Raw genomic sequence first — 16,329 nt, 5'->3', positions numbered from 1 at the left:
ACCACCCTGACAGGGAACACAACAGAAAGTCCTGGACAGAACGGAGAAAACTGTAGAACAGAACTCAAATTCACCCAGAAAGACCAGACTTAACGATCTGACAGAGACTGGGGGGAATCCCCGAAACAGTGACCACCCCCGCCCCCGCCCCGGACACCCTTTTAACCCAGAATGGAAGCTATTCCTGAAACCCACTCTTCAGACAAAGATTAGACAGGACTATAAAACAAAAAATAATACACATGAGGAATGTATACAAGACCAAATGGGAAGTTCCTGTCCAAAACTGGAATGAGAAGGCACGAAGGGACAGGAACTGGCTGAATGGACACAGGGAACCTGGCGTGGAAAGGGAGAGTGTACTGTCACATTGTGGGGATTGCAACTAATGTCACAAAACAATATGTGTATAAATTTTTGAATGAGAAATCAACTTAAGCTGTAAACTTTCACCTAAGGCACAGTTGAAAAAAAAAGAAAATAGAATTATCTGGAGTGGGTTTCATCATCTGCTCTTCTCTCTCTGGTGTATTATATATGAAATAAAATGTTTCATCAGTTTCACGAATAAAATCATGTGACCTCCACAAAAGTTTTTTAATGCTTAAGAAAAGTTTAGGCCGTACTTTCAATTTGTATTGAAGTGTATATTTCTATACATTATTTTCTTATGTTGGATTTAAGATGTGATCGTTTGCATGAATTAGTTAAATATTTCTCTTCAAGGAATAAATAACATACCTAAAACTTACTTTCTGAAAGAGAAAGAATTCAAGAGGGACTTAGTTACTGTTAATTTGAATAAATGTTGGATACCAGGAAGAGAAATAAAGTGCCTTTACATTTAATTATATCACAGCTGCTTTTGGAATAGTTAGATTTTGTTTGATTTTTCAAGTGTGATATGAAATTAATGGTCTTCCTATTATTCATTCCAAGGTGGGCATTCTAAATTTATTAGTTTTTATTTGTTGTTGTTAGGTGCTGTCAAATCGGTTCCGATTCATAGTGACCCAATGCACAACAGAACGAAACACTGTCCAGTCCTGTGCCATCCTCACAATCCTTGCTATGTGTGAGTCCATTGCTGCAGCCACTGTGTCAATCCACCTCGTTGAGGGTCCTCCTCTTTTTCACTGACCCTGTACTTTACCAAGAAGGTCCATCCTTATAATATGCACAAAGTATTAAGACAAAGTCTCTCCATCCTCCCTTCTAAGGAGCATTCAGGCTGTACTTCTTCCAAGATAGATTTGTTCGTTCTTCTGGCAATTTATGGTATATTCAATATTCTTTGCCAACACCATAATTCAAAGGCATCAGTTCTTCGGTCTTCTTTAGTCATTGTCTAGTTTTCCTATGCGTGTGAGGTGATTGAAAATACCATGGCTTGGGTCAACCACCAATACTTTGGCTTTGGGGCAAAGTTCTTTGAGAGAGAGAGTGTGTGTGTGTGTGTGTGTGTGTGTATGCGCATGTGTGCGCACGCGTGCACACATGCATGCAAGAGACAGGATGAGGTGTGCTGAGTAAAACACTATCTTCTCTCTGTTCCTTTACTAAATCCTCCCCTCATATGGAGAGATTTACTTGAGTTTTTCGTCATCATTCTTTTTATAACACTGCTGGCCGCTATGAGTCAGAATCAACTCTATGGCAACGGGTTTTTTTTTTTTTTTTTTTTTTGGTTTTAGCCTGAACTGGCAGGGCAGGGTGGGAGAGAACATTCAGAGTCAAACCAGCAAAAAATGCCCCGTGGCTTGAGTTTGTTGAAGCTTTATTCTGCATAGGCCAGGTTGGAAGGGAGGTATAGTCTGTATGACTTTCATCTTTTATCACCCTCTGGGGCTTCCAAGGAGTAGCCTTAACCTTCCCTAGTGGCAACTAGGAGAGTGTGTTACTACAATAATGCAGATTGGAGCCGCCTGCCGCAATAGCCAATTCTGAGACGGGGTAAGGTGAACAGCAAGAGTTTTATTATATATCGATATATAGGAGACAGAAGGGAAGAGATTCCTCCAAAAACCTGTCTCCCCCACTGGAGATTGGCCGAAGGCTTTTATAGGGCCAGGATTATGGGTCTTAGAAGTTTGTGTTAGCTCCCCCTTGAGGTGGTCATATCCCAGATGAGCTAATCTTTTCTTGGGGGTTATCTGGCGACATCCTGGTTTCCTTGTCCCAAGATGGGTGCTTTGTTCGGTTTGTCATTCCTAGATCATTATCACTTGTTTTCCACCCTCCAAGGAGGAACATCGGTTAATCTTAAACTTTTTATAGAGTCTGGAATGGGAAAGAAAAACAAGATCATGAGACAATGCAGGGGTTAGCAATGGGGAGTAATAATAGCGAGCCAGACCTATGCAGCCTCTTCCAAGTGGAAGATAAAAACACTTTCTGTTGTCTTAAGACTTTATCTTGTATCTTACTGTCTTTAATTTTATAATTTGTTCTTCATAACATTTTAAGGGAAACAGATCCCGGGATGTTATTTCTACTTTGCCTTTGAGATAATTGGGCAGAGAGGATAGTTAACCAATTTTATGTTGTTGTTGGGTACCATTGAGTCAATTTTTGACTCATTGCAACCCCATATGACAGAGCAAAACGGCCCCATAGGGTTTTCTTGGTTGTAGTCTTTCTAGGAGCACATTGCCAGGTTTTTCTCTCATAGAGCCTCTGGGTAGGTTCAAATCCCCAGTCTTTAGGTTAACAGCTGAGCGCTTAACCATTGTTCATACAATCTGCAATTGGCAGAGCCAGACTCAAACTCAGGATACAGACTCCAATTTTTTTTTTTTAATTATCATTACTTGACAGTTCCACGTTCAACACTTCTCAATCAAATTTTCACTTACCTAAGTGACTGCAGGATTAAACTTCTATGGGTGCTCAGTACTTGAATGACGTCTACGTGTACTGTTCTAACATTTTTTTTACTAAATTCATTAGTAAAATTGCTCAGATGCAGACATTTTTAGGTAAAGGGGAAAACTTTGTTCTAATAGGTTGAGAAGTAATGCAGAAATGAATCAAAGGAAAGATGAATTCCCAAGTAGTCCAAATTTTCCTGCTTCCTGCTTGTATCTTTTCCTTTAGTCTCTTTTTAGTCTCAATTCTGTTTTACAGTTTAACTATTAATTCCTGCTTTGCCTGTCCTAAAGCCAAGCAATGTTCAATAACCACAGCAATATTTAGCTTGTTGTGTGTTCATTCAATTATTCAACATTTATTGAGTCCCTAATATGTACTAATCATTGCATTTGGCCTAGAGATTAAAAAAATAAAAAGTGATTTCTGTTTTCAGGGAGGACATAACATAGTGAACAAGGCAGAAAATTTAGAGGAGATGATGGTCTTTCTATTGATTACAAAATAATGATCACATGCATTCGTTTCTCCCTCCCTCAGGCACTGTCGTTTCCCCTGCTGATTTACTCAAGAAAATGGAATTCTGCTCTTTATCTGCCTATTGATTCCGAATGGGCTCTGTGATTGCCTGGGGCTCTGTAACTACCTACCTATTATATAAAGCCACCACCTGTCTGTCTGTTGTACTATGGTGGCTTACATGTTGCTATCATTCTGAAAGCTATGCCACCGGTATTTTAAATAACAGCAGGGTAACCTATGGTGGACAGATTTCAGGAGAGCTTCCAGACTAAGACAGACCAGGAAGAAAGGCCTGCTGACTTATTTCTAAAAATTAGCCAGTGAAAACCTTGTGGATCACAACAGAACATTGCCCTACTCACTTGCTTCAGATACATCATTGTGAGGGTCAATGGCTGGAGGAGGATATCATGTTTGGTGAAGCAGAAGGCCAGCAAGGGTGAGGAGCCCCTCAGTGAGATGGATTGGCATGATAGCAACAACAATGGACTTGAATAGGCTCATGATTGTGAAGATGATGCAGGACTGGGCAAAGTTTTGTTCTATTGTACATAAGGTCACCATGAGTCAGAACTAACTCTATGAATGCTATCTACCTATCTGTCTATCTATCTGCTAGAAACTCAGAAAGGATGTGTCTTGTCTGCTTCACAGAAGACTTCTCCACACACTCTGCTTCTCCTCTTTAGAAAAGATTCCACACTTGTCTCTGTACAACTGTTGACCAGTATTATTTTGTAGGATAAGCATGTTACTATTGTGATGGGATTTGGTTCTCTGTTAGTTTAGAGCAGAGGAGTCCCTAAAACCCATTTAGGGAACTGTGAAGTCAAAACTATTTTCACAAGAGTAAGCCTATTGTGAAGTCCCGGAATGATGCAAACAGTTAAGGGCTCGGCTGCTAACCAAAAAGTTGGAAGTTTGAGTTCAACCAGTAGCACCTCAGAAGAAAAGCCTGGTGATTCACTTTGAAAAATCAGCCATTAAAAACACTATGGAGCACAGGTCTACTCTAAGACACATGGGGTTGTCATGAGTTGGAATCAACTCAATGACAAAGAATTAGCTTATTGTGTTGACATTTGTACTGATGGTGTAAAAGCCACATTGCATAAAACTGTTGGTGCCTCAGCACAGATAAAGGCAGTGGTGCAAACTATGGTGGTAGTCGTTTAATTCCTCACTGCCACTGACCCACGTTAAAAAACAAAATGCCAGTTTGCACTAAAAGAGTCCTTGATGGTACTGGTACAACAACAGTCACATAGACCAATGGAATAGAATTGAGAACCAGGAAGTAAATCTATCCAGCACTTTGACAAAGGGCCAAAATCCATTAAATGGGGAAAAGATAGTCTCTTTAACAAATGATGCTAGTGCAACTGAACATCCATTTGCAGAAAAATGAAACAGGATCCATACTTCAGACCATATACAAAAACTAACTCAAGATGGATCAAAAACCTAAATGTAAAACCTAAAACTATAAAGATCATGGAAGATAATAGGGGCAAACATTGGGGCCCTAATTTATGGCATAAATAGACTATCAGATGCAACTAAAAATGCGCAAAGAGCAGAAAATAAACTAGACAACTGGGACCTTCTAAAAATTAAACACTTGTGCACATCAAAAGACTTCTCCAAAAGAATAATAAGAGAACCTACAGACTGGGAAAAAATACTGATAATGGCATATCTGACAAGGGACTGATCTCTAAAATTTATAGAAAACTTCAACACCTCAACAACAAAAAGACAAACAATCTAATTAAAAATGGGCAAAGGACAGAAACACTTTACCGAAGAAGATATTCATGTGGCCAACAAATACATGAAAAAATACTCGCAATCTTTAGCCATTAGAGAGATGAAAATCAAAACAACAATGAGATATCATCTCACCCTGGCAATAAAACAAAAATAAAAACAAAAAACCAGAATACAACAAATGCTGGCAAGGGTGTGGGGAGATTGGGACTCTTATACTCTGATGGTGGGATTGTAAAATGGTACAACCACTGTGGGAAATGGTATGGTGCTTCCTTAAAAAGTTAGCAATAGAGATACCATATGATCCAGCAATTCTACTCCTAGGTATATATTCTAGAGGAAAAAAAAGCCATGACACGAATAGATATATGCACATCCATGTTCATTGCAGAATTATTCTCAATAACAAAAAGATGGAAACAACCTAAGTGCCCATCAAAGCATGAATAGATAAACAAATTATGGTACATACACACAATGGAATACTACACAACGTTAAAGAATAATGCTGAGTCTGTGAAACATCTTACAACATGGATGAACCTGGAGGACATTATGCTGAGTGAAATTAAGTCAATTACACAAGGACAAACATTGTATGAGATTACTATTATAAAAAGTCAAGAAAAGATTTACACACAGAAAGAAACATTTTTTGTTGGTCACCAGGGATGAGAGGGGCAGGGAGGGAAAATCACTAACTAGATAGTAGACGCGTATTACCTTGGATGAAGGGAAAGGCAATACACCCTAAGGGGGATGTCAGCACAACATGACCAAGGCAAAGGAAGACACTGGGAGATACAAAAGAGTAAAAGGCAACAACAGTAAATACTATTACATACACATCCTGCAATAACAATAATAACAAACAATAATTTACAAATGCCACATAAGAAGACCAGACTTAATGGTCTGACTGAGACTGGAGGAATCCCCTAAACTATGGCCTCCAGATGCTCTGTTAACCCAGAACTGAAACCATTCCTGAAACCCACTCTTCAGGCAAAGATTAGACTGGACTGTAAAACATCAAATAGTACTCATGAAGAGTGTGCTTCTTAGTTCAAGCAGATACACGAGACCAAATGGGCAGCTCCTATCCAGAGGGAGGATGAGAAGGCAGGAAGGGACAAGAGCTCGTTGGATGGACATGGGAAACCCAGGTGGAAAGGGGGAGTGTGCTGTCACATTATAGGGATTGCAACTAGTGTCACATAACAATATGTATATAAAATTTTGTATGAGAAATTAACTTGAGCTGTAAACTTTCATCTAAAGCATAATTAATAATAATAATAATAATTTACAAATGGATACATAGGTGGATATGTAAACTGAACAGATGTAGGATGGCATATGCAAGTACCCCCACAAACATATACAGGCAAATGATATTTCTACATATGTGTTTGTATGTGCTGCAAAGATAGCCAAGTATATAGTAGACCATACAGGGGGCAAAGTTATAAAAACTTCTTGACCATAGCCAAATACCCTGAGGGACTGAGTCACTGGGCTTGAGGCTTTAGGACCATAGTCTCTCAGAACATCTAGGTCAATTGGCATAACTAGTCCACAAAGACAATATTCTACCTTCTACTTTGGTGACCAGCGACTGGGGCCTTAAAAGATTTCTAGCTGCCATCTGAGTTACAAGTGTTGGTCTCTTCCCATCCAGAGCAAAGAAGAGTGAAGAAAATCAAAGACTCAAGGAAACAATTAGTCCAAAGGACTAATGAACCACATGAACCTCAGCCTCCACTAACTTGAGACCAGAAGAACTAGATGGTGCCCAGCTACCACTACCAACCGACTGCAGATCTGGATAACAATAGAAGGTCCTAGACAGAGTGAGAGAAAAATGTAGAAAAAAATTCAAATTCATAAAAATGATCTGACTTACTGGTGTGACAGAGATTGGTGGAACCTCCAAGACTATGGCCCTGTAGACACCCTTCAAACCTGAAACAGAACTCACTCCCAGAGATCATGTTTCAGCCAAAAAATAGACAGGCCTATAAAGTGAACAATAACACCCATGAGGAACGTGCTCCTCAGAACAATCAACCATACAAGACCAAAAGGGCAGCATTTACTGCACCCCCCCTCCCCCCCAAACAAAGTTCAGAAGTAGGAAGGGGCAGGAAAGATGGGCAAATTAAAATAGGGAAACTTGGGAGGAGGTGGGTAAAGTACTGTCACATTGAGGAGATGCAGCTAATGTCACAAAACAAAATGTGTATAAATTTTTGAATAGGAAAGTAATTTGCTCTGTAAACTTTCACCCAAACCATAATAAAATGTTCAAAAAAAAGAGTGTCCTTGATAAAGCAGTAAAAAAAAAAAATTAATTAAATCTTGGCTTTTAATTACACATATTTTTAAATAGTCTTTGCATCTGCCGTTTCTGCTGCATGTCAAAGTATGATGCACTTGCGCAGTTGTTTGAGTCGTGAGCTGGGTTTTACATGGACCACTATTTTTACTTGAAAGGATGATTGACAGACAAACTATGGTTTCTTAGTCTTGGTTATTTGGTAGATACTTTCTTTAAAAATTATGAAGTGAATCTGTCACCTCAAGGAACATAGCTGCACTATTCTTTGCCTATAATAAAACTCAACCTCTAAAGTAAAAATCAGAATTTTAGAAATCTTGTATTTGCCACCATAAACTGAAAAGATTCCCAATACTTAAAGTTTTTTCTGATGAGATTGGTGGTGACATTGACAAATGTGATTTTACTGTATCATATAATTCAAAGTTTTAACGTTTGGAAAATCTACATCACCCTATATTCTCCAAATGACCAATGTAAGATACTATAAAATCCTATGTGATCAAAAGATACATTCAACATGAAAGATTAGCCAAAGGATTTTAATGTAACAGATTATAGAAAGTTTACTGTGATGGTTTCAGATTCCACATTGCGAATAACTTTTAAGAAACCATCACGTGTTGAGTTTTGGTGTAGTACCAAAGAATGATAGCCGCAACTACCGGAAAAGGCTGTACAAAGTCCTCCCCTTTCAAACTGCTTAGCCTGTGAGGAAGATTGAACATCGCCTTGACACACATACCCCATTTGTTTCCCTGGAGACTGTCTTAATGGCTCACACAGGAGGGAATTATATTTCCAAGTCTGTTTGACACAGCTGCACGATGACCTCAGTTTGTACAAACTTATTGCATAAGGAAAATATGATAGTTGAAAATTATGGGAATTCTACTGCATTTAAAAAATTTTCACAGAAATAATTTACTTTCAAATATAATGGAACCTTGGTAATGCTCATGTTTGAAGATGGGCCTAAGATATTGTCAAATTTGCTGCCTAAATTCATCCTACTTTTCACACTGAAATACAATTTCAATCCAGGGAACTGGACTTGGATGATATATTCAAGTCCACGTAATGACAAGGTCTTAATGTACTATCCCTTTTTTATTTATCTTAGTGACTTTCAGCAATATTTTACTTACTCTTCAGTGAAATGTCAGTATAACTTAGTATATTTAGGTAAGAAAATGTTCTCCTACAACTATTTTATTGATGGCTTGATAGTTGGTGATTAGCATATGTTTTGTCTGAGAGACGTTTTTGGATTTTCTCAGATTTTATAAGAGATTTAAGTTAGGTAAAAACCATATTGAATTCCTTACAACTTCAAAAATTATTTACATAAAAACAAAATTTGGACTGTAGTGAGAACAGAAGAAAAACTACTTCAGTGTTAAAATTACCTTAAAAGCAGTCCGATTACTTAGAGATTTGCAAACAGCAAAGGTGACCAAACACACACACCTAAATTGGGTAGAAGCAATTCAACTTCTGGAATTTTCCTTTTTCTGTTTTTTGCCTGGTGAGAGATAAAGGAGAAAAATAATAAGAGTAGCCATACATAAAGACATTAGAAAAACATTTATTAAACTCAGTTTTAGCTGGTTTAAAACAAAGACAAGTATGCCTCAGGTTGTATCAATTGATTAATTACTTCATCTGATTGAAGCTTCTGAATTATATCCTGTTCATTCATTCAAAAAAAAAAAAGCCATTTATTTAGTGTCTTTCATGTGTTAGACATTATGCAAGTCACGGTGGTTACAAAGATGAATGAGACCCGGCCCCTACCCATGAGGAGCTCACAGATAATTATGGTGACAATCATACAAATGTAACATTTAAATAGCATTAAAAGACATTTTGAGTTTATAGTTGAAGAAATAAGTGCTGTAGTCTGTTGTAAACTGAGTGATCCTGGAAGTCCTGGAGAAGGTGAGGTTTAATTTGAACTTTGCAGAAAGGGTTGGTTTTGTGTAACTGGGGATGAGAGGGCAGAAGTAATTCTAGGCAGAAATATTAGAATGGATAAATATATTGGAGAAGAATATATATGACATAACAGAGAACAGAGAAGTGGGATGTAAGGATGACGTGCTATATTTTTCTCTCTTATTGGCTTCTAATTCTGAAGTAGTGGTCCTGGGAATACTAAAATATTGCAGTGGCTCTCTACACCAAAAGAACCAAACCCTTTGCTGTGGAGTCAATTCCAACTCACAGTGGCACACTGAGTTCCATAGGGTTTTCTTGGCTGTAATCTTGACGGAAAGAGCCCTAGTGGCACAGTTAAGCTCTTGGGTGCTAACCAAAAAGTTATCGGTTCGAACTCACCCAGCAGCTCTGCTGCAGAAAGACCTGGTGATCTTCTTTCATAAAAGATTACAGCCAAGAAAACCCTATGGGGCAGCTGTACTCTGTCACATGGTGTCACTATGAGTTGAAATCGTCTCAACAGCACCTAACCACAACAAATCTTTATGGAAGCAGATCACCAGGTCTTTCTTCCAAAGCACTTCTGGGTGGGTGCTAACCAATCACCTGCTTGGTAGCCAAGAACAAACCATATGTGCCACCCGAGGACTTTGCTGTCTATATAACTCATGTTTTATACAACTAACAACTCCCACACACTGTTTCTCTCTGTCATTCCTCTTCTCTTTGAATCTCACTTCCATTCTTTTTTCCTCCTTTACATTTAAAATTTTATTTATACCTCCAATAGACATTGTTCAGGTGTGTTAATGGCTTTGTAGCTGTAGAAGCTCTTGGGGAATATGTGGGAATGGGAGGGGGTACTGCTGGTATGTAATTGTGATTGTAAATCTTCTCCTAAATAAATCTCTGAGCTTTTAGCATTATAATCTTTTCCTCAACTATCTTTTAAGGATTATATCATAAAATAATATACTCTCAAACTTTGTACTATAATAAAAATTGATATCTTAAAAAAAAAGCACTTAAAGCAGACCAAAATGTCTAGTAAATATTCAAAAAAAAAAAAAAAAGGTTTGATGTCATCTTTAAAAAATGAAGCTATATATTATGCAATAAGTTAAAAGCTAAGAACAAATCAAGGTTTAATTTTGACTGGTGTAATTTTTCAGGTAAAATAATATGATTCTTTATTATCTTCTTCATTTCATGTTTGACTGTGCAGTGTGATCATAAATAGAGTCATTTGTCTTGAGATCAGTTGTCCAAAGTTCTCCTTTAATCCTTTGTTAGTCATCATTCTTGGCTCTTCCTTACCATTCTGTCCATTTTTTCTAGACTGCTTGTTGGTCAGTCTAATTTTGTCAGAAATTAATTTGTCAAAGGCTTTGTGTACTTTTCAAGCAATCTTTCAATTTCAATTTCCCTTTACTAGTGATTTGCATGGTATCATCAAATGACTCAAAATCAAGTCGAAGATGTCACCAGACGCTACAGTTACCTGGGGGATGGTGTTTGGTAAGTGGATAGTTCATTAGTGAATGTGTTCAGATTAGGATAGGTTTTTGCTTCTATATGCAGCCTCAGAACAGAAGACACTATAGAATAAATACCTGTAGAACAAGTTCAAGTTTCTGCTTAAATACAGGCACTCCTAAGTATGCTTAGTCCCACTTTTTAAATTTCTTTTAGGCAATTCCAGAGCCCTGTTATGTTGGGCAGAGATCACGTGGGGATAAATTGAACAGAGGTTGTACTTCTAACATCCCGGAGTATTCTGCTTCTCTGCTTAGTCGTGACTTAAGCAGGATGCTCATTATAAAAAACAAACAAAATAAAACAAAGCAATATGCACCTTATAAAAAATAAATAGAAAAAAATGCAAGAAAGAAAAATTTGAGAAAGTAATATGATACAAGTAAAAAAAAAAATACAATTTTATTGTTCATTTTCCAAAAAACATATGAGTACATGCCCGTAATCACGTCTTCTAAAATCAGAACCACTTTTTTTCCATTTAATAAGTTAATAGACTTTATGCTATTGTTTTAATTTAAGATTAAAAAACAATCTACCATATACTCCTTTTTTTGTTCTTAATGATAGATTCCAAACTGTATTTTAATTGAAATACTGACAAAAGTCTTATATATCTTATAATTTTGTAGTTTTTATGATCATTTGCTTGTTTTTTTTTTTTTTTAATTTAAAAGCATTACTCTCATATAAGTTAAAAACAAAACAACAATGTTGTTGTTGTTAGGTGCCATTGAGTCAGTTCCGACTCATAGAGACCCTATGTGCAACAAAACAAAACACTGCCTGGTACTGCACCATCCTCACAATCATTGCTATGTTTGAGCCCATTGTTGCAGCCACTGTGTCATTCCATCTTGTTGAGAATCTTCCTCTTTTTCAGTGACCCTCTACCTTACCAAGCTTGATGCCTTTCTCTAGGGACTGGTCGCTCCTCATAACATGTCCAAAGTACGTGAGAGGAAGTCTTGCCATTCTTGCCTCTGAGGAGCATTCTAGCTGTACTTCTTACAAGACAGACTTGTTCATTCTTCTGGCAATCCATGGTATATTCAATATTCTTTGCCAACAACATAATTCAAAAACATCAATTCCTCTTCAGTCTTCCTTATTCATTGTACAGCTTTCACGTGCATATGAGGCAACTGAAAATACCACGGCTTGGGACAGGTGTACCCTAGTCCTGAAAGTGAGTTAAAAAGAAAATTACAGAGCATTGCAGCTGGCAGCGGGGCCAAGATGGTGGCATAGTCAGATGCTTCCAGTGGACCCTTTTACAACAAAGACCCCCCCCAAAAAGTGAATCGATTATATATGGCAATCTGGAAGCCCTGAACATCAAAGGCAGAGTTGAGGAACCGGACTGAGTAGCAGGGAGAGGGAGAGCCAGTTTGGAAGCAGTGAGAAGTTGCCAGACCTGACTCGGTGAGAGCCTGAGCCCTTTAGGCCTGATCAGCTTGGAGGTGAGCGGTGAGGCAGGCAAGCAGCGATGCTCGGGAGGCACTTTTTCCACACCGGGAGAGACCCAGCACCAGCCAGTAAACATGGCCACCCAGAACCAGTGAGAATCAGCCCGGATAGGCAAAAGATAAGTACTTGCGTACGGCCTACCACACAGATCAAAAACACCCCCTTTAGGGAAAAACCCCTCTCCTAATTACCTCCCAGCTCCCTGCTCTGTACTGGGTCCCAGACTGGCTTCACTAATTGCTGAGTCCCTTAAGCTGGAAGTAGGATTTGTCGCACTCCCAGAGCCATTCTCCCTGCCTTGGAGTGTGAACAACTTAGCAAACAGGGGAATAAATACACTGCTGCCTCCCCTAAATCAGGAACCCAGGATAGGCACAGGTCCTTTGCCTAGGCACAGGAATGAGGGATCCATGGACTTTCACTGCCTTTCCCCCTGCATAGACTTGTGTGGGCCCATTTCAGCAGTATAGGCCCTCATTACTGCAGTACAACAGGGTATATATCGGAACTCTAACTTCAACTGTTTCAGCTGTAAAGTGGCAGGTTCTTGACATTTGACACTGGTCTGTCTATTAAGCAGGGTCTTCACCTACCCACATCAGGGGCCTGAGGGCTGGTGGCTCCACCCACACCACCTAGCCACCGGCGATAGGTGCCCCTGAATAACAGGTGCCCCCCAGTCCTTACGGCTAACAGCATTAGGTGCTCATAGTCCAGTTACAAAATCCACCCACTTATGCACTCTAGGGAACAGGGACACGCCTTCCTCCTGGACACTCGGTGGCGGCCGTCAACCCCCTGCTTGCTCAGAGTGTGTCCCCCTACTGCAGACAGATGCCTGTGCTTACACCAATCACCCATGCCTGTCTAGGAGTGTAAGTGAGAGCCTACACCACACACTTGGTGCCTATCTATCTGGGCACCTGTGCTGAATCCATACAGGAGGAATGGGTGGACTCCTGTGATCACATACCTAGTAACAGATGTAACCACCTGGTGACAGGACATTAGAGCTTCAAAGGTGTGATAATCAAACTAGCTCATATGCGCAGCCTATTTGGGCATATCAAAACAAAACAAGAAGCTAAGACACAGTAAGCAAACATAAAATAAATAAATAACTTATTGATGGCTCGGGGACAACAGTCAATATCAAATCACATAAAGAGGCAATCCATGATGGCTTCAGCAAGTTCCCAAAATAAAGAATCTAGAAATTTTCCAGAGGAGGGAAATTTCTTGGAATTACCAGAGGCAGAATACAAAAGATTAATACACAGAACTCTTCAAGAAATTAGGAAGGAAATTAAGCAAAACACAGAACATGCGGTAGAGGAAATTAAAAAGATTAGAGAACAGCATAATGACTAATTTAACAGGCTGCAAGAATCCATAGAGAGGCAGCAATCAGAAATTCAGAAGATTAACAATAAAATTTCAGAATTACACAACTCCATAGAAAGTCATAGGAGCAGAATTGAGGCAATGGAAGTCAGAGTTAGTGAGACTGAAGATAAAGCACTTGACACCAACTTATTTGAGGAAAAATCAGATAAAAAGATTAAAAGAAATGCAGAAATCCTAAGAATTATGTGGGACTCTACCAAGATTAATAACCTACGGGTGACTGGAGTACCAGAAGGGGGGGGATAAGAGAAAATACAGAGAGAATTGTTGAAGATTTGTTGGCAGAAAACTTCTCTGATATCGTGAAAGATGACAAGATATCTATCCAAGATGCTCATTGAACCCCACATAAGGTAGATCTCAAAAGAAAGTCATCAAGCCATATTATAATCAAACTTGCCAAAACCAAAGACAAAGAGAGAATTTTAAGAGTGGCTAGGGATGAATGAAAAGTCATCTACAAAGAAGAGTCAATAAGAATAAACTTGGACTACTCAGCAGAAACCATGCACGAAGAAGGCAACGGGATGACATATATAAAGCCTTGAAGGAAAAAAAACAGCCAGCCAAGAATTATATATCCAGCAAAACTGTCTCTCAAATATGATGATGAAATTAGGGCATTTCCAGAAAAACAGAAGTTTAGGGAATTTGCAAAAACCAAACCAAAATTGCAAGAAATACTAAAGGGAGTCCTCCGGTTAGAAAATCAGTAACAGCAGATAACAATCTGAGACTAGAGCGCAGGACAGAGCAACCAGATATCAACCCAGACAAGGAAGTAACAAAAGTAAACCAAAGCTAAAACACTGAAAATAGGGAAACAGATGTCAATATGTAAAAGATGACAACATTAAAACAAAAACGAGGGACTTAAAAAATGTAGACCTAAATTTTTCATATGGAGAGGAAGTCAAGGCGATATAAAGAAATGGAAGACTGGTATAAACTTAGAAAAATATGGGGTAAATATTGAGGTAACCACACAAGAAACTAATAATCCTACAAGTCAAAATAAAAAACTAGAAAAATATAAAGACTCAGAAAACACAAAATCAACAACAATGAAAAAGATGAAGAAAAAATACAGAAAGAAAAATGACTCAGCACAGAAAATTAAGTGGAACAAATAAACTGTGAACAACACACAAAAAAGACATCAAAATGACAGCACTGAAGTCATACCTATCAATAATTACGCTGAATGTAAATGGACTAAATACACCAATAAAGAGAAAGAGTGGCAGATTGGAAAAAAAAACAAACATGATCCGTTTATATGCTGCCTACAAGAGACACACCTTAGACATAAAGACACAAACATACTAAAACTCAAAGGATGGAAAGACTATACCAAGCAAACAACACTCAAAAAAGAGCAGGAGTGGCAATATTAATCTCGGACAAAATAGACTTTAAAGTAAAATCCACCTCAAAGGATAAGGAAGGACACTATATAATGATTAAAGGGTCAGTACACCAGGAGGTCATAACAATAATAAATATTTACCACCCAACGACAGGGCTCCAAAATACATAAAACAAACTCTAACCGCACTGAAAAAAGAGAGACAACTCCACAATAGTAGTAGGAGACTTCAACATGCCACTTTCGGTGAAAGACAGAACATCCAGAAAGAATCTCAACAAAGACATGGAGGCGCTAAATGCTACAATCAACCAACTTGATCTCATAGACATATACTGAACACTGCACCTAACAGCAGCCAAATATACTTTCTTTTCCAATGCACATGGAACATTCTCCAGAATAGACCCCATATTAGGGCATAAAACAAGCCTTAACAAAATCCAAAGATTGAAATATTACAAACCATCTCTTCTGACCATAAAGCCATAAAAGGAGAAATTAACAACAGAAACAGCAAGGAAAAAAAAATCAAACACATGGAAACTGAACAACACCTTGCTCAAAAACTACTGGGTTAAAGAAGAAATTAAGGATAGAATAAAGAAATTCATAGATTCAAACAAGAATGAAAACACATCCTACCAGAACCTTTGGGACACAGCAAAAGCAGTGCTCAAAGGTCAGATTATAGCAATAAATGCACACATCCAAAAAGAAGATAGGGCCATAATCAAAACATTATCCCCACAACTGGAACAAGTAGAGAGTAGCAAAAGAAGCCCTCAGGCGCCAGAAGAAAGGAAATAATAAGAATTAGAGAAAAATTAAATGAAATAGAGAATAGAAAAACAATTGAAAGCGTTAACAAGACCAAAAGCTAGTTCTCTGAAAAGATAAACAAAATTGATAAACCATTGGCCAAACTGACAAAAGAAAAACAGGAGAGGAAGCAGATAACCCATATAAGAAGTGAGATGGGTGATATCACAACAGACCCAAGTGAAATTAAAAGAATCATCACAGAATACTATGAAAAACTGTACTCTAACAAATATGAAAACCTAGAGGAAATGGACAGATTTCTAGAAACTCACTGCCT

The sequence above is a fragment of the Trichechus manatus genome, unplaced genomic scaffold (assembly GCF_000243295.1).
Source record: "Trichechus manatus latirostris isolate Lorelei unplaced genomic scaffold, TriManLat1.0 scaffold00013, whole genome shotgun sequence".
Classification (NCBI taxonomy): domain Eukaryota; kingdom Metazoa; phylum Chordata; class Mammalia; order Sirenia; family Trichechidae; genus Trichechus; species Trichechus manatus.
Note: the sequence above shows the minus strand (reverse complement) of the source record.